The following is a 26,660-nucleotide window of genomic DNA, read 5'->3' as shown; positions in this document are numbered from 1 at the left end:
CCAGCCATGAGCATCGAGAGTCGTCAGTCAGCCATGAGCTGCCCTTCAGCCTGAAAAGGCTGGATACCCAGAACTGCCCATCAGTCCAGAGCTGTCTCTCTGTCCGGAGCTGCCTTTCAGTCCGGAGTTGCCCCTCTATCCTAATCTCCCTCTCTATCTTCATCTATCTCTATAGTCTTATCTATCCCTCTATCTTGATTTATCTCTCTGTCCCGGTGTTATCCTTATTAAATATATTATTAAGAGAATTGTGTGGGGGAAAAAAGAGGGTGGACATTCTTTGTGGGAGGAAGTTAGGATGGATTATGGTGGGGTGGGAACCGCGCCCGGAGCCTGAGCCACCACCGTGGTTAGATGCCCACCCAGACCCTCCCCTAGACTTTGTGCTGGTGCGTCCTGAGTTCGCACCTTGTGGGGGGGGTACTGTCACGTTCCTGACCTATTTATGTTAGTTTTGTGTGTTAGTTGGTCAGGACGTGAGGTTGGGTGGGCATTCTATGTTATCTGTTTCTATGTTGGTTTCGGTTTGCCTGGTATGGCTCTTGATTAGAGGCAGGTGGTTTGCGTTTGCCTCTAATTAAGAGTCATATTTAGGTAGGGCATTCTCACTGTTTGTTTATGGGTGATTGTCTCCTGTGTTTGTGTCTGCGCACCACACGGGATTGTTTCGGTTGTATTTCGTTTTGATGTAGTCTGTTTCCTGCTCGTGTGTTCTTCCTGTCGTTATGTAAGTTCCATGTTCAGGTTTCGTCTACGTTGTCCGTTTGTTATTTTGTATCATTTCTAAAGTATAGTTCGTGTCAGTGTTCGTTTTGTTCAATAAATTCATTATGTCATCACACCTCGCTGCGCATTGGTCTACCGATCCTTCTCTCCTCACCTCATCCGAGGATGAGGAGAGCGACACCCGTTACATGAGTAAAAACTCTAAATATGTGATTGCACAGTAATGTTCACTTGTTTGAGGTTGAGGGTGATACTTGGTGGTGTCCCATCTTTTCCACAAGTTCATCAATGTTCGGGGTAAGGCTCTGAGCTGAGGAAATCCTCAGAATTGAGTGGAGGTGTTCAGCAGTAAGTCGACTTCTGTGTGATGTTTTGTTCAGGTTCATCAAAGAAAACAGTTGTTCACACAGGTATGTGCTGCCAAACATAGACAACGTTTGAGCAGCCTGGATGCGCAGCTGGGGCATTGTGTCGGGGAGGAAACGGGCGAACTCCGCAGCACCCACTGCCGCATATTTTGCCCTCAGTGCATCATTGCATTGGAGGTCAATCAACTCCATTTGGAGGTTTGGTGGTGAGCTTTCCACGTCAACAGCAAATGGGTTACCGAGCAGTTCCAACCTGCTTTTTTGTGCTTCAAAGTCAGCAAATCGGCGTCGAAAGTCAGCGGCAAGCATACCTATTTTATCAGCCAACTGTGCGCTCGGGAACGCACTGGTAGAGAGCTTCTCTTTCATGGTCTGGCAGCTGGGAAAGTGGCTCAAATTTTCTTTCCGCATCTGCGTCTCCCACAGAGTCAGTTTGGTTTTAAATGCCTTCACTGTACTGTACATATCAGAGATGACATGATCCCGACCCTGCAGCTGCAAGTTCATTGCATTCAGATGACTCGTAATGTCACACAGAAAAGCCATTTCACACAGAAACATTTCGTCTCGGAGTTGTGTTGTGTCTTTCCCTTTGCTGTCCAAGAACAGACAAATCTCCTCACGAAGCTCGAAACATCTTTGAAGCACCTTTCCCTGGCTTAGCCATCGCACCTCTGTGTGATAAGGCAAATCACCATGCTCCGTTTCTAACTCCGTCAGAAATGCCTTGAACTGGCGGTGATTCAAACCTTTGGCTCTGATAAAGTTAACTGTGCGCGTGATGATGCTCATTACATGCTCCATTTTCAAGGCTTTACCGCACAACGCTTCCTGGTGTATGATACAATGATAAGCTGTCAGCTCACCTGTCGCGTTTTCCTCTTGCATCTTTTCCCGTATCTTCGCCACCAGTCCGCTCCTGTGTCCACACATCGCAGGTGCTCCGTCGGTTGTCAAACCCACGAGTTTTTCCCAAGGCAGCTCCATCTCATTTACACATCTTGACACCTCTTCATACAAATCATGCCCCGTAGTTGTGCCATGCATAGGACGTCAAGCCAAAAACTCCTCTGTCACGCTTAGGCTGGAGTCCACTCCGCGGATGAAAATTGACAACTGGGCAATGTCAGAAATGTCGGTGCTCTCATCCACAGCCAAGGAATATGCAATGAAATCTTTTCCCTTTTTCACAAGCTGCTCTTTTAGATTGATGGACAACTGGTCTACTCTCTCGGCAATGGTGTTTCTGCTCAGACTCACATTTAAAAAGAGTTGCCTTTTTTCTGGGCAAACTTCGTCACAAACTTTAATCATGCAGTTTTTGATGAAATCCCCCTCCGTAAATGGCCGGGCTGATTTAGCGATCTCTTCTGCCAAAATAAAACTGGCCTTGACAGCAGCCTGGCCTTGTGATTTGGCTTTTTTGAACAGAGCCTGTCGAGATTTGAGGCCTCGTTTTAATTCCTCTGCCTTTTGTAGCCTTTGTTCCATGTCCATATTCTTGTTTTTGTCCGCGTGTTTCGTTTCATAATGTCGTCTCAGATTATACTCTTTCAGTACCGCCACACTTTCTCCACACAGAAGACACACAGGTTTTCCAGCTACCTCCGTGAACATATACTCCGACTCCCACCTTGTTTGAAACCCCCGGTTCTCAGTGTCCACCTTCCGTTTTGCCATTTTTGATGGGTATCTGAAAGTTAATTTTACTGTGATGCTGACGACTGCTGTGCCAATAAATATTGAAATGAAGCAGCCTACTGCTCGGTGCGTCACCGTTGCATTGTGGGAAATGTAGTATTGGTGCGTGTAAAAGATCTGCGGGCTGCCGGCTTGCTGCGGTCTGCGGGCCGGTTCTAATAATAAATCAAGATCATCCCAGGGGCCGTAAAAAACCTTCTCGCGGGCCGGATGTGGCCCGCGGGCCTTGACTCTGACATATGTGGTGTAGAGGCTGGGATATAGGCAATATCAGATCTGTTTATTCTTTCTTAGCACTGGAAAAATACATTTCATGCAATTTTACTGCACTTTGTATGACTGGAGACATTAGCAGAATCTTTTTTAACACAACAAATTACAGGGTAGCCTACTCTCCTGACATTGACAACCAATCAATAAAAACGACATTGTCCATATAATAGGGCTATGAGAAGGGGAGACACGAATAGAATATGACGTCCATCTAAACTGGAGGAGGAAATTATTGTCCAAAAACAAACTCTTAAGTGGCAGTGACCCAACAATGACAAAGTGAATATGCGTGGTGCGCACTGGGGACATGGACGATAAGCTCGGTTGGTACCAATAAGATAGGCCATATGCCTAGTGTTGTTCACTCAATTAAGGTGAGCATTTTGATAACTAAAAGACAGATTAGAGTCTTTTCATTGTCTTCCCTTATTTTTCATTGTCTTCTCTTATTTTGAAATATTGCAAAATACCTGGGCCTCTCTACTTTTCACTGACAGTAGCAACTCAACACTAATCTCTTTGGTATTTGCTTCATGCAGCCTTTCCTTCTGACTGTAGGCAATGTGATTTAAAACAATGCCATTTTTTAAGGCTAGGGGAAGCTAACGATCCTCTGTGGCCAAATCATGCTTTAGTAGCCTATTTTGAATGATTGTATTTATTTATGTATAGCCAGGAGTAGGCTAATTAGGCTATATAATTTTGGCAATTGAATTTCCTTAGGGAAAGCTTAGCTTCCCCTAGCTTTATAGACGCGACGTCTATGAGCCTATGTCAATCTGCTATACCCCATAGTAGAAAAGTTGACCTATTTTATTGGTCAGCTTTTCGAGAAAGAAATATCCCAAACAGTACAGTAGATCCCAAATTCATACAACCAGTAGGCCTAGGCTACATAAAAGAAAACATTAAAAATCAATGAATCTGATGCAACAGATAAACTATTATTTCTTAACATTATTAGCGCAGCAATGCGCACAAGGCAGCAGGCTATGAAGGAATGTGCATTTGGCTGCCGGACAATGAAAGTTGAAAACCAATAGAACATGAGAGAAATAAGCTACTGGTTTCAATGGCATATGGACGTCTGTATAAATAATTGCCTCCACGGATATGGTAGGATTTTGCCTTGGCGACTTTGATGTAAGGTAAAACATGACTCATAATATGTAGCAAAACGTTCAGGTTTCAAACAATTAAGTAGCTATATGTTTTCAAAATGCATACTGCCTCTAGCATACTGCCTCCAATTACCAGTTGAGAAATCCAAATATTAGTTATTACTCAAGGCCCCAGAAATATTTTGAACACATGATTGTATTAAGAATGACTGTGCAATGACTGGGCTTATAAAAGCGCTGGCTGACAGATTTTCAGCTAGAAGGCTCTGTACATACTGAATATACACACACAGCTTCTCTAACATCAGATAGATACAGTGGGATGTCCCTCAGCGAAGTTGCCTTGGGCGTTACTCTTCTCTATGTTTTACAAATTATTAGCCACTCGTCATACACAAAGCTAGAATGACTACACCACATGACCAAAAGAATGTGCACACTTGCTCATCTAAAATCTCATTCCTAAATCATGGACATTATGGAGGTTGGTTCCCCTTTGCTGCTATAACAGCCTCCACTCTTCTGGGAAGGCTTTCCACTAGATGTTGGAACATTGCTGCAGGGACTTGCTTCCATTCAGCCACAAGAGCATTAGTTAGGTCGGGGTCCTGATGTCGGCCGATTAGGCCTGGCTCGCAGTCGGTGTTCCAATTTATCCCAAAGGTGTTCGATGGGGTTGAGGTCAGGGCTCTGTGCAGGCCAGTCAAGTTCTTCGACACTAATCTCGAAGCCATTTCTTTATGGACCTCCGTTTGTGCACGGGGGCATTGTCATCCTGAAACAGGAAAGGGCCTTCCCCAAACTGTTGCCACAAAGTTGGAAGCACAGAATTGTCTAGAATGTCATTGTATGCTGTAGCGTTAAGATTTCCCTTCACTGGAACAAAGGGGCCTAGTCCGAACCATGAAAAACAGCCCGAGACCATTTTTCCTCCTCCACCAAACTTTACAGTTTGCACTATGCATTGGGGTAGGTAGCGTTCTCCTGGCATCTGACAAACCCAGATTTGACCATTGGTCTGCCAGATGATGAAGTGTGATTCATCACTCCAGAGAATGCGTTTCCACTGCTCCAGAGTTCAATGGCGGCGAACTTTACACCACTCCAGCCGATGCTTTGCATTGTGCATGGTGATCTTAGGCTTATGTGCGGCTGCTTGGCCATGGAAACCCATTTCATGAAACTCCTGATGAACAGTTATTGTGCTGACTTTGCTTCCAGAGGCAGTTTGGAACTTGGTAGTGAGTGTTGCAACCGAGGGCAGACGATTTTTACGCACTATGTGCTTCAGCACTCGGCGGTCCTGTTTTGTGAGCTTGTGTGGCCTACCACTTCGCAGCTGAGCCGTTGTGGCTCCTAGACGCTTCCACTTCACAACAACAGCACTTACAGTTGACCGGGGCAGCTCTAGCAGGGCAGAAATTTGACGAACTGACTTGTTGGAAAGGTGGTATCCTATGACTGTGCCACGTTGAAAGTCACTGAGCTCTTCAGCAAGGCCATTCTACAGCCAATATTTGTCTATGGAGATTGCATGACTGTGTGCTCAATTTTATACACCTGTCAACAATGGGTGTGGCTGAAATAGCAAATCCCATTCATTTGAAGGGATGTCCACATACTTCAGTATATATAGTGTATATACAGTATGCGGATGATTCCACACTCTACATGTCACCACCCAAGCCAGTGAGCTAACTGGAATTCTAAATAAGGAGTTACAGTCAGTATCAGAATGGGTGATTAATAATAAACTGGTCTTAAATACATCTAAATCTAAAAGTATAGTATTTGGTTCAAAACATTCTCTAAGAACCTAAACCTCAGTTGGAGTTGTACATAAAGGATGTGAGCATTGGTCAAGTTGGGGAAGCTGAAGTCCTAGCTACAACATTGGATGATCAATTATTATGGTCAAGTCATATTGACAAAGTTGTGGTGAAGATTGTGAGGGGTATGTCTGTTATTCAGGCTCTGGTCTTGTCCCATCTTGATTACTGCCCAGTAATATGGTCAAGTGCAACAAAGAATAGACCCAGCTGCAGCTGCCTCAAATAGAGGGCAGCACGCCTTGCCCTTAACTGCCCGTGCAGAACATCAACGACATGCCTGCCAGTCTTTCCTGGTTGAGGGTTGACGAGAGATGAACTGTTCTCTTCTAGTTTTCATGACAAGTATTGCTCTAATGACATTTCCAGATTGTCATAATCAAATAATATTCAGCTCAGACAACCATACATATGCCACCAGGGACTCTTCACAGTCCCCAAGTCCAAAAGGAATTCACGGGAATGCACAGTATTATACAGATCCTTCCATCTCCAATTACTCAGGAAAACAGCAAAATTGCCTTAAAAAAAAGATTAAACTACATTTCATGGAACGGCAGGGACTGTGAGAGGACACACACATACATACAGACACTCCAGCACACACATTCTTTTGCTGTTGTTGTATTGTTTGTACTATTATTATTTCTGTTGTTGTTGTATTGTTTTTATAGTGTTCTATTAAAAAATGTGTGTGACTGTCCTTGTCTATCAGTGTATCAGAGTTTTGTTACTTGTCATGTTTTATGTTTTGTGTGGACCCCAGGAAGAATAGCGTCTGCTTTGGAAAAAGCTGGGGATCCGAATAAACCAATGAACACACTCTCTCTCTCTTTCTCTTCCACTCTCATAAACACAAACACGCACACACACACACACACACACACACACAGAGAAAGATTCGCACAAAATTAATTTATCTCGCAGAGCAAACCAAAAAATATACATTTAGTGGATAGGAAAGTGTATGTGTTGAACACAACCTATTGATCTGCTCCAAGGAGAGCGAAAAATATTCAGGAAGACATTAGATACATTCTGACAGAGCTGCTTATCACTAATGTCCTCAAGCATGACATATTACATGTCATTAAGCTAGCAGCTATTTCATTTCCCATTGCCGTGTTGGACCAGAAAGCAGAGAGATTTCAGGGCAATGCGGCAGCAACCTAAGTTAGAATGGCATTTCTATGTTCACCCAGGCAGAGAAAGAAACCACTCACCATGCAATATGGTTAGACGATGCATACTTTCCTCTACCTGAACTTTTGCCAATACAGTACTTGGGTCTGTATGTTTTGCGCAAATTCATTCACATCATCTATCTTAACTTTGGTTTTATGCCTGTCTAAAAACATCATAAACTCAGAGAGAGGAGCAGTTTGTCAAATGTCTCTTTTCTGTATGTTCTTACCATTTACTCCAGTTTACATCAGTAAGAATTAGCCAGATGCTGTTTTAAGTGATCTGCTTTGTGGTAAGTGAGAAGACGAGTATTGACTGGGGAGGAAGCCACTTTATAGATGAGAATCAATGCAGTGGTATGTTAGGGTAATCCATCTTTAATTGAACTATTAGCACGAAATGTGCTTTGACTTCACAGATCTGTTCCTTCCATGTCTATAGTTCTATTGGCCTCTCAAGACAGATTGCCAAGTTCATAATAAGTGAACAGCTTCCATGTTTTGTGTCTAGATGTCAATGGATAATAAAGTTATATTCTGTTCCATTCTCTTCTAGACAAATAACTGTGTTGATACTGTACGTTTTATAGTCCGTTTCACCAATTACATTTTGAGAACGTTTCGAACAAGTCATCTTAAATCCCCCATTGTTCCCACATGTCACTTGCTGTGGTAAAATCATGTAATCTTTTGAGGATATGTCTGAATAGATCCTTTATTTGGTCATCTCAGAAGTGGAAGCTTTAAATTAAAAGCATTAATTTAGCCAGAGACTGCTGAGCCAATCATTAAGACTCTCCACCCCATGCAGTACAGTATGACATCTTAGAGCACCAGTTTCAATAAAACTGCATCCAATAAATTGCACTTCAATTTATATGACCCAAACACTCTGCCCAATGGCCCATAACTGGACTACTTTTTTCAGTAGCTCCATAAAATGTATACAAGTGAGAAACTGTTTTGAGTGTTATGGTCCATTATCCATTATCCTAATCAGGTTTGATGCTTAGCTGATATTGTCACTGTTACTTTAATGCCATCTTATGGCCCATAGTTGCACATTTAAGGTGATTGTCTGTCTTACCATAAAATTATCAGATAGGTCATTTACACCTTAAATGTGCAACTATAGATGTCATACTACACACACACTCACTCACTCACTCAATCACTCACTCACTCACTCACTCACTCCCTCACACACTGTCACAATTCAAGTGTTTCTGGATTGGTGTATGGCTGGAATGAAATTACCGGAATCAAATGTCAATTATAAACTGGGTGGTTCGAGCCCTGAATGCTGATTGGCTGACAGCCGTGGTATATCAGACTGTATACCACGGGTATGACAAAACACTTAATTTTACCGCTCTAATTCTGTTGGGAAACAGTTTATAATAGCAATAAGGCACCTCAGGGGTTAGTGGTATATGGCCAATATACCACGGCTAAGGGCTGTGTCCAGGCATTCCGCATTGCGTCGTCACTAAGAACAACCCTTAACCGTGGTATATTGGCCATATACCACACCCCCTCGGGCCTTATTGCTTAAATAGAAACTGATATACCTTGTATTCCCTCAGGAATGTAATAACCCACTGCACAGATACTGAGATATTTTCTAATTGCACACAAATACACAGACCCAAAGCGAAGAGAGTTTCTTCTCCTCCTGTGAATTTCTAATTCAGCAGCCAGGAACACAAGGCTTAAACAATTAATGTTAAGTAGTGTTCTTCCAGGAAGAGAAACAAAATGCGAATGACTAAATTAGCTGTTCCATTCGTCTTGGAATGTTTCAGAATCCTTTTCTGCAGAACGCGACTCCTGGTGGTATTACTGAAATGACAACTGGCTTTATCGGATTGATCTGGCTCATTTGTGTGCTCACATTTGTAACAATCATTTATCACCTTTAATCAAACTCAGAGACACAAGTCAGAGTAATTGATTTAGGATGATCTGGGTATGGATCAGGGTCACAGAAGTATGAAATGGATTTGATCCATCCAGAGAAATAATAATAGAAATGTATCTATGTTTGACAGATACATGTAGATATGCATAGACAGAGATCCCCCATTCTGCCCCATATACAGTATGTCATGTTATAGAGCAGTTCTATGTTCATCAAAAGCAGTCTGTCAGATCAATAGAACTAATTAATTGATTACAATGAGACAGTTACTATTTGTATTTTGTTCTGCCTTGTTAATTAACACCCCGGTTCAACACTATGATGAATACCATACATTTCTAATGTTGTTTCTTACTCAAATAAAGTTCCATAGCCAACTCGTGCAGTTTTGCAGGTGACCTAATTATTATTCCCTCTCTTCCATTTAGTTTGTTTTTATTCGTCTCCCATTTAAACTCCAACAGTAATTCATGATTTCCTTTGCAATCCTGAAGTATCATAGAACTGCATTTATCTTCCCCAATCCCACAGGGACAAACTCATGAGGACCCATCACACTCCTATTGAAATATGAGATTCACTGCAGAAACATACAGTTTCCAGCTGAGCAAACGGACAAACAGAAAGAAACAAAAAGAGCCACAAAATAAAACAATATTCTCAGATTGTCTTTTGTATCTTGTACATTTTAGCAAAGGAATTGGGAATTGTAGATGATTGACGAACCAAATGCAGTGAAAGCTCATATCTTTATTTACCCATGGTGGCTGTGTTACAGTCAGCGGGTGACACATGTTTTCATATCTTTCATGTGTTTTCCACCATGCTGCAGGTTTAAGGAATAGACTGGTATTAGTACCTATATGTGTGTGTGTGTCTCACATCCTTCCACCTCTGACCATTCGCAGTGAGTTTCTCCAGATGGCTGGGCCTCCCCTCTCCATGCCTCAGGGAAGGCAGTGGGTAGATTAGGCTGTGCTGTACTATGCTGTCTGGAACCACATGTGATGCCTATGTGTAGGCTAGCTAGGCTGCCTTGTGTGTCTGTTATCAGGGCTTCCCTCTTTCATTTATATAGTATTGTAGGCTATACTCCTTGCATCTGTAATCCACTGCAGAGGGATTAGCTAATTTACAGAGAGAACGACTGCTGCTAACTAGGCCAGGATCTGGAAAAAATACATTTCAGAGTAGACAGCATTGGGAAATCACTATCTGTATCTTAACGAATTCCTATTGAAAGACATGTTTCAAAAGTCTAGCAAGAGCTAGTTTGTTGCTCAGAGGGAAATAAAATTATACAAACAGGTTATAAAGTTGGTCATTATCTAAACACCTGATTTTATTTTAGATTTTGTCAGGATATTGATTTGACATTAGTTTACTTCGATGTAGGTAAGCTATAATTCCGCAAAGCCACATTCTTTATTACATGCCACTACTCATCTGTCTTTTAATCAAGTTTGATACATTCTCGAAGAAAGCAGAACTATATTTCCAATGTTTGCTCTGTCACGTCACCTGTGAAAAATGTATGCGAATAAAAAATCAATGGCGTGGTGTTTTCCTCATCTGAGATTGATGTGTTTTCTGCCTGTGTGCCATTGAAGTTTAAGAGCTGTAATTTGCTTTAATGACTTGGGCCGATGCGACTCAGGCTCGGGGATGAGGCCTCCCTCCTGCCAATAATTGTTCCAAGTCCTTTGTCGTGCCTGAAATGGTCCACCAGAGGCCTTTGACAAACTGCCCCCTCAAGCTCAGTGGGATGTTGTAACTGTCTGGGAGCTGCAGTGGAAATGAGGTACAACCTTTCATCTAACCGCCTCCTCCTGAGACACCGTTGGCTACTGCCGCATGGCACGCTGCTCCGATTCGGCGATCGGGGACGGCAGCCTAGCGGTTAGAGAGGCAAGCCAGCAAAGGGTTGCCAGTTCGAATCCTGCGTCCGGAAGGACATTTCTGTCAGGAAGTGAGCTGGCAACCGGAGGGTTGCAAGTATCAAATCCTAGATACCATTGCCTGAAGTGTTGCAGTTGAGCAAGGCACTTAACCCCAATCCCCCCACAACAACAGATCTGGCTGGGCCTCCCCTCAGCAGATAAGACAGTATCACATCCGGCCGTGATTGGGAGTCCCATCGGGAGGCGCACAATTGTCCCAGCGTCGCCCAGGTTTGGCCGGGGTAGGCCGTCATTGTAAATTAAAATTTGTTTTTAACTGACTTGCCTAGTTAAATAAAGGTTAAATAAAAATTTAAAAAATCCCTGGGCACCCCGTGTAGCAGCCCCTAGCACCTCTCCAAAAACCTGTATGTGTCTTTCGAAGAGGTTGGGCTAAAAGTGGAAGTCACATTTTTGAACTGACAATGGACCAATAAAGTGATCTTGTTCTTAACATGAATGTCCTCTCTCCATCCGGAACAGAACGTACGGTGGCAGGCAGCATCGTGAGAATGGGACGTTTAGATAATGTCTGGGATTACAACATAAAGTGCCTCTCTCCTCCTGAGAGAGCATGGCAGGTGTGCATCCCTATAGCCCAGGGAATGGCAACTTTGATGGGGGTGGGAGACAGTTTTACAGCAAATTTCCTGCAATTCTACACATTTTGCCATATGGTGGAGGCAAATGTTTGCAGTTTTTAATATAACTGATGATCAATGGGCCCCACCCTGGTCGGTAGTTCGACCATGCTTACTACAAGTTTCGATAGTTGGCCGCTAGACTAACTTACCAATATGAAATGTTTTTGCTGACATAGGCTAATTAAGTGACTGATGATGCACAACCAAATGTTGAAATTGATCCTTGTGTATTCTATTATTCTAACTCTCAACAGTAAATTGTATTGGTCCGCATGCCTACAAAAGGGTTGCCCATCCCTGCTGTAGCCTATTCCTCTTGACTCTAAATGTACTGAGATGGCTGTCCTGACGGTCACAATGTGTCCGACTGTATGGCTAGGGGTTGTCTGTCCCTATGGCCATAGGACAGTCATTAAAATGAGATTGTGAAGGATCAAGAGGCACTGGTTTTGCTTAATTGTTTTATTGGCAGAAGCCATGCTAGGCCTTCCACACATACTGTACTGTATGTTCTGCCAACAGTATGGCTCTACAGCCCACGAGGGACATGGATGGGAAGGCCTGTGGACTGCAAATCAACTCCTCTCTCTGAAGCTTATGCAGTTGCAAGCGTGCTGTAAGCTACAATTTGGCTTTTCAGTTTTGAACAGTCTGAGAATAACGTTCTCTGTCTAGGGGAAAGCTGATTTAGCATTGAACGGTCATGGTTTCAGACTTGTGTATTTGGTTTTTCACCTCATGTTTGATTGAGGAGTTTGGGTTCTTTCAGACGTTGCTTGTCAGACATTGTTTGCATATTGGATGTGACAGTGTCTCCTGAACTATTTGAGGTTGCTCTGCCTGATTGAAGATCCCAGTCATGAATATGTTGTTTCTGAAAGTTCTCTCATCCCTTCATTTGAATTCTGTTACATTCCCTGCTTTACTTTGTTGTTTCTCGCTAGCCCTTTACACTCGTAACAGTATTCTGGTTGAAAATGGCAGATTTGGGCACTGATAAGCACCTAAATTGGAACGCAGTGGCTATAAATGACGTCAGAGCTCTGGCTCTACGCTTCACAGCGCTGTATGGGTTTTGACTGACAGACGTTCTGAACTTGAGCACCGCGTGTGACAAGAGGTTGCCCCCATCCCTCTCGGTAATTGGGCTTTCACACATTTTTTGTTGTCTGAGTAAGGGGAATGCTGGATATACATTTTTGAAAGATTAGACTTTGAGGATTATAATACATATCACTTCGATGTCATACAAGCAAGCCAAACGCCCTTGAATCCAAATGTGCACTTCACATTTCCATATCATAAAACTCATGTCATATACAGTGTCAACAAGATAACATGGCGTCATACCCTGGATGGTTCTGAACAGAATGAGCTTATGTTTGTCTATTCTGAAGAGAATTCTCAGCGGAACACGCACCTGAATGCACTCCTTTCTATGTGCTCCAAAATGAAGATCTGTTTCTCTGAATTGCCCTGTGTAAGACTAACACTGTCAGATTGTATTTTATAGCTTAGCTAGTCATGTTGGCAATCGAACAATCGAAGCTTTCAAATGATGCCCACGTCACACAGATGGCAATTTATAATGGGCAGTTTTTGGATTGCGTAAACAACAGAAGTAACTGTGTGATGACGTGGATGCAGCAGAGTTGTCTTCCTAACAAAACAACTACAAGTGTGCTTGTTGTAGTTCCTCAACGGCACAGCTAGGAGAGCACCTTATAGTTGAAGACTCTTCTTTGAGTCATTAAAGTGCATTGAAATTACTTAGGAACTGTGCACACTTTGGAGAGGTGTGTGGCCACTTGGAGACACCAATACGTCCTCTTACTCAAACCCTTGTAATTGTTTTGTCTTATGTTGTAACTACCCCACATTTTCCAGGAATATTCTCATCATATTACTGAATGTATCAGATTTTGTTATCTAATGCGGTGTAAAGTACAGTATGTGTAAAATACACATCAAATCAACAGTGTAATGTTTCGATCTTGTGTCAGGTGAACTGTTGTGTCCTCAACTTTGATCTAATAATTTCTCTATAATCTCCAAACTTTTCCCTTTCAATTGATACTATGCTTATGCATATGCTTTTCGTATTTCTTCTGTAAGAGATATTTCCAATTAGCCCTATCCATATAGGCCAATTCCCACAAGTGTAAAGGGTTTAAGTAGCCTCAAAGTAAGCCTCTAGGTAATCAAGGTGAAACTGTAATCTTCCAAGTGTGTATTCATTAAACAGTATTATATCAGTACGATCAAATGCACATTTGTGGCCTGCTGGAGGTCATTTTGTAGGGCTCTGGCAGTGCTCCTCCTTGCACAAAGGCGGAGGTAGCGGTCCTGCTGCTGGGTTGTTGCCCTCCTACGGCCTCCTCCACGTCTCCTGATGTACTGGCCTGTTTCCTGGTAGCGCCTCCATGCTCTGGACACTACGCTGACAGACACAGCAAACCTTCTTGCCACAGCTCGCATTGATGTGCCATCCTGGATGAGCTGCACTACCTGAGCCACTTGTGTGGGTTGTAGACTCCGTCTCATGCTACCACTAGAGTGAGAGCACCGCTAGCATTCAAAAGTGACCAAAACATCAGCCAGGAAGCATAGGAACTGAGAAGTGGTCTGTGGTCACCACCTGCAGAATCACTCCTTTATTGGGGGTGTCTTGCTAATTGCCTATAATTTCCACCTTTTGTCTATTCCATTTGCACAACAGCATGTGAAATTTATTGTCAATCAGTGTGTCACGATCGTGTGGGGGAGAGACGGACCAAAACGCAGCATTTGGAAAATAAGCCATCTTCCTTTTATTGAGAAGAAGGAAAAAACGAAACAAAAACACTTACAAACTAACCAAAACAATAAACGACCGTGAAGCTAATAAACGTCGTGCACATACACAGGCTACAAACGTTCAGACATAGACAATTGCCCACAACAAACTAAAGCCTATGGCTACCTTAAGCCTAGTGCGTGATGCCGGAACTGGTGGTACCGGGCTGGGGACACGCATCTCAGGGCTAGTGCGGGGATAAGGGACAGGGCATACTGGACCCTGGGAGCGCACATTAGGCCTAGTGCGTGGTGCCGGAACTGGTGGTACCGGACTGGGGACACGCATCTCAGGGCTAGTGCGGGGAGCAGCAACAGGATGCACAGGACTCTGGGGACACACAGGAGGCTTGGTGCGTGGTTTAGGCACTGGTGGTAAAGGGCTGGAGACACGCACCATAGGGCTAGTGCGTGGAGGAGGCACTGGTGGTACTGGGCTGGGGACTGTCACAGGAGAGTTAGTACGTGGGGCTGATACAGGAGGTGCAGGACTAGGGAGGCGTACAGGAGGCCTGGTTCGTGGGACTGTCATTCCCAGACGGTTAGCACGCACATCAGGACGAGCATGGAGAGCTGACTCAGGTAACATCACCTCCCGCACACGCTCTGTCGGGTGTATCTTGTGCCTCACGCACCAACACAGCAGCTCCCTCATTTCACTCTCTTCCAACCTCCCCAATAAATCCTTAACAGTCTCTGTATCATTCCCATTGCTCACCTCCAATATCAGCCCGACTGGCTCAGGTTCCCTCTTAGAGTCCTCACGGGTAACACGGGAAGTTGACGCAGATCTCCCATCTGGACTCGCCACACTCCCCATGAGCCCCTCCCCAATACATTTTTGGGTATTACTCACGGGTCTCCAGCCTTGCTTCCGTGCTGCCTCCTCATATCGCCTCCTCTCGGCTTTCGCTGCCTCCCGCTTTTCACGAGGGAGGCGATATTCTCCCGGTTGTGCCCAAGGTCCCTTACCATCCAGTATCTCCTCCCATGTCCAAGAATCCTTTGTAGGTGGGTCCTGTTGCCACTTTACATGCCGCTTGGTCCTGCATTGGTGGGTAATTCTGTCACGATCGTGTGGGGGAGAGACGGACCAAAACGCAGCATTTGGAAAATAAGCCATCTTCCTTTTATTGAGAAGAAGGAAAAAACGAACCAAAAACACTTACAAACTAACCAAAACAATAAACGACCGTGAAGCTAATAAACGTTGTGCACATACACAGGCTACAAACGTTCAGACATAGACAATTGCCCACAACAAACTAAAGCCTATGGCTACCTTAAATATGGCTCCCAATCAGAGACAACAGAAATCAGCTGCCTCTAATTGGGAACCCATTCAGGCAACCATAGACTTTCCTAGACAACTACACCCAACATAGACACAGCTAGACACATACACTCAACACAAACCCATACACTACACCCAACACCCCCTTTACCATATAACCACCCAAAACCGACAAAACACAAAACATTCCCCCATGTCACACCCTGACCTAACTAAAATAATAAAGAAAACAAAGAATACTAAGGCCAGGGCGTGACACAGTGTTGCTTCCTAAGTGGACAGTTTGATTTCACAGAAGTGTGATTGACTTGGAGTTACATTGTGTTGTTTAAGTGTTCCCTTAATTTTTTGAGCAGTGTATATTATTGAGCATCTTCCTTACTGGGAGGGTGGATACCCTTCCCTCCTCTCCTTTCCCCATCCACCCTCCCTGGATACCCTTCCCTCCTCTCCTTTCCCCATCCACCCTCCCTGGATACCCTTCCCTCCTCTCCTTTTCCCATCCACCCTCCCTGGATACCCTTCCCTCCTCTCCTTTCCCCATCCACCCTCCCTGGATACCCTTCCCTCCTCTCCTTTCCCCATCCACCCTCCCTGGATACCCTTCCCTCCTCTCCTTTCCCCATCCACCCTCCCTGGATACCCTTCCCTCCTCTCCTTTCCCCATCCACCCTCCCTGGATACCCTTCCCTCCTCTCCTTTCCCCATCCACCCTCCCTGGATACCCTTCCCTCCTCTCCTTTCCCCATCCACCCTCCCTGGATACCCTTCCCTCCTCTCCTTTCCCCATCCACCCTCCCTGGATACCCTTCCCTCCTCTCCTTTCCCCATCCACCCTCCCTGGATACCCTTCCCTCCTCTCCTTTCCCCATCCACCCTCCCTGGATACCCTTCCCTCCTCTCCTTTCCCCATCCACCTTCCCTGCTTATTCTTCGTGGTGCTTTCCCTCATTTGAGTTACTGCAACACAGGCATGTGCATTGTCCTCCCTCAAGCTTCATCTTGTTCCACACACAGCAGCCCCAGTGAGCATGCAGGCATGGTGTCAGAAGGAGGCAGAGCAGCAGACTTGTATGAATCAAGCAGCCAGCAGTGCTCCTGACTTCGGCCAGCCTGGCACTACTAGAATGCAACAGTCATTCATAGATCCATGCAGGAGACAAACACATGTGTCCTCAATGCTACTTATGGCCTACTTCACATTTACAGTAGCTAACGAATATTAGCAGCATCTGAGGGGAGTGATAACATACACTGTATTTATCAGAGCCGCTGCTGTTTCTGACTGATGTTGTTGTTGCATAGGCCCGACCGGCTGAGTCACAAGCACCTTTTTATACTGCGCCTGCCCTTCTAATGCCTCTCTGCATGTGTATTATTTAACCCAATCATTCATTTAACTGGAGTTTAATGATAAAAGACCTGTCAGGGGTTCAGTGGAGTGGAAAGTGTGTCACTTTGGTCTGTGTATGGAGGCTCATTCAGTCCCGTTTCTGTTAAGAGAGAGAGAGAGCGAGAGCCCAGGGATGCCCCTGATGATGATGCTGAGGATTAGCCAGAAGTCCTATAGAGTCAGATCCTGTCTGTACCTGCAGGCTATTTCCTGGGTATTAGGCCTCAGAGACTCTAGCCTACAAACTATGTCATGTCATTTCAATGTACAGTATATACCTAGTATTCATATATTCATGGTAGGCATGAATGTCTGTGCTGTACAGCTCAAATTCAAAATAGCCCTAACTATATCAATTTTTATTTTATCTGAGTGGAAACCCTGTCTCTGGCAGCCTGACTGATTTTGTATGTTGTATATGCACATAAAAATATATTTATTTTAGATAGTGCTTTTCATTACAAAGAGAATCTCAAAGATGCTGTAAAACATTTTTTTTTAAATAATGTATTTTTCTGGCAGGTCTTTGGTGACAGACCAAGGCTTTGGTAACAGAGTTTGTTTTCGCAGTCATTCTAGTGGAGATATTATCTGGGGATATTTTACCAGATGGGCCCAACACTATTATCCATTCCCCACCTGCAACTCATAAATCACGTTAATGTAACCCAGGGGTTTTCCAATCCTACCCAGAAATGCCATGTGTTTTCATGTCAGATATGTAGGAAATGGCGCCAGATATGCAGGAAATGAAGAATGGCGCCAGATGAGATGGTTGCCGATTTACGCATTCCTAACCAATTGTGCTATTTTGTGTCTTTTCGCTTTGTTTGTAACTTATTTTGTTTATAATCTTGATGCTACCTTCTCTTATGACCGAAAAGAGCTTCTGGATAACAGAACAACAATCACTCACTTCGTATTGGACAAAGATGTTTTTTTTATGAGTCTGACGCAAAGGATATCATTTTGCTCCCAGACAAGGCCCAAACCCTGTCATTTGCATGAAGAAAATAAGGAAATACAGTGGGCGGAGATCAGCGTGCCTTGTGAGTATTTGTCGGCGAGTGGGCCAAAGTGCAATCACTGGTGAATAACCTTGATCAGCTCCATTCGAGACTATCCTACCAACAGGACATTAAAAACTGTAATATCTTATGTTTCACCTGTCACGATCGTCTATAGGTGAAAGAGAGGACCAAGGCGCAGCGTGATTAGAATACATTCTTCCCTTTAATAATGAAGAACACTTAACAAACAATACAAAATGAACGTGACTGCTATAACACTGAGTGCAAACATGCAACATCACATAGACAATTACCCACAACCCGTCTAATGCCTATGGCTGCCTTAAATATGGCTCCCAATCAGAGACAATGATAGACAGCTGTCTCTGATTGAGAACCACTCAGGCAACCATAGACATACCTAGACACCTACACTGAACACAACCCCATAAACTCTACCAAAACCCCCTAGACACTACAAACACCCTCGACTAGACAAAAACACACAAACATCCCCCATGTCACACCCTGACCTAACTAAAATAATAAAGAAAACAAATATAACTAAGGCCAGGGCGTGACATCACCGAATCGTGGCTGAACAACAACACGGATAATATACAGTTGGTTGGGTTTTCCGTGCATCGGCAGGACAGAACAGCTATGTCCGGTAAGGCGAGGGGTGGGGGAGGTGGTCTATTTGTCAATAACAGCTGGTGCACAATGTCTTATATTAAGTTAGTCTTAATGTATTGCTCACCCGAGATAGAGCATTTCATGATAAGCTGTAGACCACACTATCTACCAAGAGAGTTTTCATCTATATTTTTTGTAGCTGTCTATTTACCACCACAAACCGATGCTGGCACTAAGACCGCACTCAACAAGCTATATACAGTGGGGCAAAAAAATATTTAGTCAGCCACCAATTGTGCAAGTTCTCCCACTTAAAAAGATGAGAGAGGCCTGTAATTTTCATCATAGGTACACTTCAACTATGACAGACAAAATGAGAGAACAAAAATCCAGAAAATCACATTGTAGGATTTTTAATGAATTTATTTGCAAATTATGGTGGAAAATAAGTATTTGGTCACCTACAAACAAGCAAGATTTCTGGCTCTCACAGACCTGTAACTTCTTCTTTAAGAGGCTCCTCTGTCCTCCACTCGTTACCTGTATTAATGGTACCTGTTTGAACTTGTTATCAGTATAAAAGACACCTGTCCACAACCTCAAACAGTCACACTCCAAACTCCACTATGGCCAAGACCAAAGAGCTGTCAAAGGACACCAGAAACAAAATTGTAGACCTGCACCAGGCTGGGAAGACTGAATCTGCAATAGGTAAGCAGCTTGGTTTGAAGAAATCAACTGTGGGAGCAATAATTAGGAAATGGAAGACATACAAGACCACTGATAATCTCCCTCGATCTGGGGCTCCACGCAAGATCTCACCCCGTGGGGTCAAAATGATCACAAGAATGGTGAGCAAAAATCCTATGATGAAAATTACAGGCCTCTCTCATCTTTTTAAGTGGGAGAACTTGCACAATTGGTGGCTGACTAAATACTTTTTTGCCCCACTGTAAAGCCATAGGCAAATAAGAAAATGCTCATCCAGAAGCGGTGCTCCGAGTGTCTGGGTACTTTAATGCAGGCTAACTTAAATTTGTTTTACCTCATTTTTACCAGCATGTCACATGTGCAACCAGAGGCAAAAAACTTTAGACCGCCTTTACTCCAAACACAGAGACGCATACAAAGCTCTCCCCTGCCCTCCATTTGGAAAATCTGACCATAATTTCATCCTCCTGATTCCTGCTTACAAGCAAAAACTAAAGCAGGAAGTACCAGTTGCTCGCTCTGTACGGAAGTGGTCAGATGACGCAGATGCTACGCTACCGAACTGTTTTGCTAGCACAAACTGGAATATAACTGGAAATCCTGCTATGCCCTCAGACGAACAATCAAACAGGCAAAGCGTCAGTACAGGACTAAGATTGAATCCTACTACACCGGCTCTGACGCTTGTCGGATGTGGCAGGGCTTACAAACTATTAAAGAATGCAAAGGGAAACCCAGCCGCGAGCTGCCCAGTGACGCGAGCCTACCAGATGGGCTAAATGCCTTTTATGCTCGCTCGAGACAAGCAGACCACCATAGTCCCTTTGCCCAATAATACAAAGGTAACCTGCCTAAATGACTACCTCCTTGTAGCACTCACGTCGGTAGCCATGAAGATCTTTCAAAGGCTGGTCATGGCTCACATCAACACCATCATCTGGGAAACACTAGACCCACTTCCATTTGCATACCGCCCCAAAAGATCCACAGATGACGCAATCTTAATCGGACTCCACACTGCCCTTTCACACCTGGACAAAAGTAACAGCTATGTGAGAATGCTGTTCATTGACTACAGCTCAGCGTTCAACATCAAAGTGCCCTCAAAGCTCATCACTAAGCTAAGGACATTGGGACTAAACACCTCCCCCTGCAACTTGATCCTGGACTTCCTGACGGGCCGCCCCCAGTTGGTAAGGGTAGGCAACAACACGAGGGCCCCTCAGGGGTGCGTGCTTAGTCCCCTCCTGTACTCCCTGTTCACCCATGACTGTGTGGCCAAGCACGACTCCAGCACTATCGATGAGGCAGCCTATAGGGAGGAGGTCAAAGACCTGGTGTGGTCCCAGGAAAACAACCTCTCCCTTAATGTGAGCAAGACAAAGGAGCTGATCGTAAACTACAGGAAAAGGATGGCTGAACACGCCCCCATTCACATCGACATGGCTGTAGTGGAGTGAGTCGAGAGTTTCAAGTTCCTTGGTGTCCACATCACCAAAAAACTATCATGGTCCAAACACACCAATAAAGTCCTGAAGAGGGCATGACAACACCTTTTCCCCCTCAGGAGACTGAAAAGATTTGGCATGGGTCCCCAGATACCCAAAACGTTCTACAGCTGCACCATCGAGAGCATCCTGACCAGTTGCATCATCTCCTGGTATGGCAACTGCTCGGCATCCGACCGTAAGGCTCTACAGTGGGTAGTGCATACAGCCCAGTACATCACTGAGGCAAATCTTCCTGCCATCCAGGACCTATATACTAGGTGGTGTCAGAGGAAGGCCCAAAAAACTGTCAAACACTCCAGTCACCCAAGTCACAGACTGTTCTCTCTGCTACCTCGTGGCAAGGCCACCCGGACTATTTGCATTGACACAGTCCCTTTATTTATTTTTTTGTTAACTGCTGCATGTACTGTATGCAGCCTGAATTTCCCACACACACCTTCTAAATGAACTGACAATAACTCGTTGACTTGTACCACAGCTTAGTAAATCTAAATCTAAAAAGCAAGCAAATTCAATCCACCTCACTCATTATTTCGGCGTAATCATTTATAGTTAAGTATTTCTTTTTCCTTGTCAAATTAGTCAAAATGTATGACGCCATTGAGCGCAAGGACCCAACCATGGAGATTTTTAAGGAAATATTTAAAACAGTGTAGAACACATCATGTAGATGGGCCAAATCCATCACTCCCACTGAAATATTTAGGAGATGGAAAAGTGTTACATTTATTATATTGTTCAAAAGCCAACACATTCACGGCAGGCAGCTCCCAAATAGTAATATGGCTGTGACCCGTCACTACTGTGTGTGTGTGTGTGTGTGTGTGTGTTGTGTGTGTGTGTGTGTTGTGTGTGTGTGTGTGTGTGTGTGTGTGTGTGTGTGTGTGTGTGTGTGTGAATATGGAGCATATCCCCTGAGTGCGTCTATTTCCGGTTCTTTTTATAGCTCATGAGCAATTCCACAGATTTAACTTGTGTACTTTTGCATTTAAAGGGGCAATCTACAGTTGCTACATCAATTTTTGGATTTGTTAATTAATGATATGTACCAATTGATTTTTTAAGAATATAACTTAGAAATGTCTCATGAGCTAAGTTCAACTGTCGTACCCCATCAGAACCCCAAATATAAGCTTGTTTTGCTCCAATATTTTCTCCACAAAGAGCAGTGGGGGTAATAATGATCATATATGCATATTATATACACCTCACATGCGGCTCATAATAAGACTAAGCAATTAGCCTATTGAAATGTTTATCCGATTCCATAAAAGAAATAGGAAAATGCAAGGAGACTATGGTTGAGTTACAGTAATAGGCAATCAAGAAATGTCTGAGAATTTAATTCTAAATACAAGTGTCTTTAATTAATTTGTAAAATGAATGGATTCACATACAAGGCATAAAGATTAAGTTACAAAGCATTAACAAGCATTACTAGGCATTATTCTAAGAATGATCAGAGAGATGCCTACTCGGCCAGAGGCCTAGAAAATGAGAATTGATCATACAACCTTCCTCCATGTACTGGATACAGTATAAGAGACAGAACAAATGTCACAATGGCGTGTATAAGTGGCAGAGGAAGTCAGGCGCAGGAGAGTCAAAATAGAGTGTAGCATGGAGTACTTTAATAAAAGTCCCAGTAATTAGCTCCATAACACTCACGGAAAAATATAATACAAAATCTGGGTATGAAGACCCATAGCACACCTATACACAAAACACACAACACTTGACAACGAACAATCTCTGACAAACACATGAAGGGAAACAGAGGGTTAAATACACAACAGGTAATGAATGGGATTGACAACAGGTGTGTGGGAAGACAAGACAAAACCAATGGAAAATGAAAAATGGATCGATGATGACTAGAAGACCGGTGAAGTCGACCGCCGAACACCGCCCGGACAAGGAGAGGCAACGACTTCGGCAGAAGTCGTGACATTACCCCCCCCCTGACGCGCGGCTCCAGCAGCGCGTCGACACCGGCCTCGGGGACGACCCGGAGGGCGAGGTGCAGGGCGATCCGGATGGAGGCGGTGGAATTCTTTTAACATAGAAGGATCTAAAACGTCCTCCACCGGAACCCAGCATCTCTCCTCCGGCCCGTACCCCTCCCAGTCCACGAGGTACTGAAGGCCCCTCGCCCGACGTCTCGAATCCAAAATGGATCGAATAGCGTACGCCGGGACCCCCTCGATGTCTAGAGGAGGCGGAGGAACTTCACGCACTTCAGCCTCCTGGAGCGGGCCAGCCACCACCGGCCTGAGGAGAGACACATGGAACGAGGGGTTAATACGGTAATTAATGGGCAGTTGTAATCTATAACATACCTCGTTCACTCTCCTCAGGACTTTAAACGGCCCCACAAACCGCGGACACAGCTTCCGGCAGAGCAGGCGGAGGGGCAGGTTTCGGGTCGAGAGCCAGACCCTGTCCCCTGGTACGAACACCGGGGCCTCACTGCGGCGACGGTCTGCGCCAATTTTCTGGCGCCTTATGGCACGCTGAAGGTGGACGTGGGCTGCCTCCCAAGTTTCCTCAGCGTGCCGAAACCAATTGTCCACCGCAGGAGCTTCGGTCTGACTCTGATGCCAAGGAGCCAGAACCGGCTGATACCCTAATACACATTGAAAAGGGGTAAGGTTAGTGGAGGAGTGACGTAGCGAGTTCTGGGCTATCTCTGCCCAGGGCACGAACTTCGCCCACTCCCCTGGCCGGTCCTGGCAATAGGACCGCAGAAACCTGCCCACATCCTGGTTAACTCTCTCCACCTGCCCATTACTCTCGGGGTGAAAACCTGAGGTAAGACTAACCGAGATCCCCAGACGTTCCATGAACGCCTTCCAGACCCTTGACGTGAACTGGGGACCCCGATCAGACACTATATCCTCAGGCACCCCATAATGCCGGAAAACATGTGTAAACAGAGCCTCCGCAGTTTGTAAGGCCGTAGGGAGACCGGGCAAAGGGAGAAGACGACAGGACTTAGAGAACCGATCCACAACGACCAGGATCGTGGTGTAACCCTGTGAAGGTGGAAGATCAGTCACAAAATCCACTGACAGGTGCGACCACGGCCGTTGAGGAACGGGTAAAGGTAAAAGCTTACCTCTAGGCAGGTGTCTAGGAGCCTTGCACTGGGCGCACACCGAACAGGAGGAAACATAAATCCTCACGTCCTTAGCTAAAGTGGGCCACCAGTACCTCCCATCAAGACAGCGCATCGTCCGACCTATCCCAGGATGACCAGAGGAGGGTGATGTGTGAGCCCAATAGATCAATCGGTCGCGGACAGCAGACGGAACGTACAGACGACCAGCTGGACACTCAGGAGGAGAGGGCTCTGCACGTGACGCCCGCTCAATGTCCGCGTCCAGCTCCCACACTACTGGCGCCACCAAACACGACTCTGGGAGTATGGGAGTGGGATCCATGGGTCGCTCCTCTGTGTCATACAGCCGAGACAATGCGTCTGCCTTGACGTTCTGGGAGCCTGGTCTGTAATGAGCCTGCAAAGCCGCCCGTCTGCCATGAGCCTACTGAGCCGTCCGCCAGACAGGAGCCGCTAGAGCCGCCAGCCAGACAGGAGCCGCTAGAGCCGTCCGTCAGACAGGATCTGCCAGAGCCGCCAACCAGACAGGATCTGCCAGAGCCGCCAACCAGACAGGATCTGCCAGAGCCGCCAACCAGACAGGATCTGCCAGAGCCGCCAACCAGACAGGAGCAGCCAGATCAGTCAGCCAGCCATGAGCAGCCAGATCCGTCAGCTAGCCATGAGCAGCCAGATCCGTCAGCTAGCCATGAGCAGCCAGATCCGTCAGCCAGCCATGAGCAGCCAGATCCGTCAGCTAGCCATGAGCAGCCAGATCCGTCAGCCATGAGCAGCCAGATCCGTCAGCTAGCCATGAGCAGCCAGATCCGTCAGCTAGCCATGAGCAGCCAGATCCGTCAGCTAGCCATGAGCAGCCAGATCCGTCAGCTAGCCATGAGCAGCCAGATCCGTCAGCCAGCCATGGGCCATCCCTCAGTCCGGAGCTGCAGTCCCTCAGTCCGGAGCTGCAGTCCCTCAGTCCGGAGCTGCCATTCTTCAGTCCGGAGCTGCCCCTTATCCTGGTGCTGCCCCTTATCCTGGTGCTGCCCCTTACCCTGGTGCTGCCCCTTACCCTGGTACTGCCCCTTACCCTGGTACTGCCCCTGACCCTGGTACTGCCCCTTACCCTGGTACTGCCCCTTACCCTGGTACTGCCCCTTACCCTGGTACTGCCCCTTAGTCCGGAGCTGCCCCTTAGTCCAGAACTGCCCCTTAATGCAATGGGGTTAATGTGGAGAGGGGTCATTTTGAAGAAGCTAAGGAGGTGGTTAGGGACTGTGGTGAAGTGGGGACCACGACCAGAGCCGGAGCCGCCACCGTGGAGGGGAGCCCACCCAGACCCTCCCCTAGACTGTGTATGGTGCGCCCGGAGTTCGCGCCTCAAGGGGGGGGGTTATGTCACGCCCTGGCCTTAGTATTCTTTGTTTTCTTTATTATTTTAGTTAGGTCAGGGTGTGACATGGGGAATGTTTATGTTTTGTTGGTTTTGGGTGTTGTTTATGGTAAAGGGGTTGTGTATAGTATATGGGTTTGTGTGGAGTACATGTTTCTAGTGTTGTCTATGTATGTTTAGTTGTCTAGGAGAGTCTATGGTTACCTGAATGAGTTCCCAATTAGAGACAGCTGATTTCGGTTGTCTCTGATTGGGAGCCTTATTTAGGGTAGCCATAGGCTCTCATTGGTTGTGGGTAATTGTCTATGTAGAACGTTTGTAGCCTGTATGTATGTGCACAACGTTTGTAGCTTCACGGTCGTTTTGTTGTTTTGTTAGTTTGTATAGAGTTTTGTGTCGTGTTCATCTTCGTGGTGTTAATAAAAGAAGATGGCTTATTTTCCAACTGCTGCGTTTTGGTCCGTCAATCCCCCACACGATCGTGACAACAAAGGCATTTAATTCCATTTATAACATCTAGAGGTGTAACCTTTTCAACCCAAAACCAACAACCATTGACCAATCAAACAATACCAAGTTTATAGTAACCTGACCACCAAGGCCCAATCTCCACAGGGTGTCACAGCATCTAAAGGCTTGTGTGGGGGATGAGACCAATGTAAATAAGACAGGATTCCTTTTTATAGAGTCATTTATAGTTCATTTAGTACTTTTCTATCACACATACAGTATCCAGAGGACTGACTATTGAAACAGAGAGATACATTGTGGCCCCTCAGAGGTGGAAAGGCTGACTAGTCCTTGGGCATTGTCCGTTATGTTTCCCTTGTTGTTCCTGGACCGTCTGCCATGTATTACCAGGTAACAGAGTTTAGGGTCGAGCATACAAAAGTAAATGTAAACAAATGCTTTATAGCATCAAAACATGGTTAAAACTATCATGTTGATATCATGGATGGTTAATTCTTGCATCCATAGCTGTGTCTAAGAATTTGAAAGTGGTTACATATCTCCAACCCCATCCATCTGCTTTTTACCGAAACAGGGGCGAAATAACGCTTTGTTATTGT

At 45.2% G+C, this 26,660-nt stretch overlaps 1 protein-coding gene across 1 annotated transcript in view; it reads left to right on the top strand.

Annotated features, from left to right (window-relative positions):
- LOC129817396 (patched domain-containing protein 1-like) overlaps positions 1 to 26,660 on the top strand; it is a 54,851-nt gene that overhangs the window by 15,398 nt on the left and 12,793 nt on the right. The gene's annotated exons all lie outside the window — the stretch shown is intronic.

This window comes from Salvelinus fontinalis, chromosome 20 (assembly GCF_029448725.1).
Source record: "Salvelinus fontinalis isolate EN_2023a chromosome 20, ASM2944872v1, whole genome shotgun sequence".
Classification (NCBI taxonomy): Eukaryota; Metazoa; Chordata; class Actinopteri; order Salmoniformes; family Salmonidae; genus Salvelinus; species Salvelinus fontinalis.
This window is presented reverse-complemented; position numbering and strand designations above follow the sequence as displayed.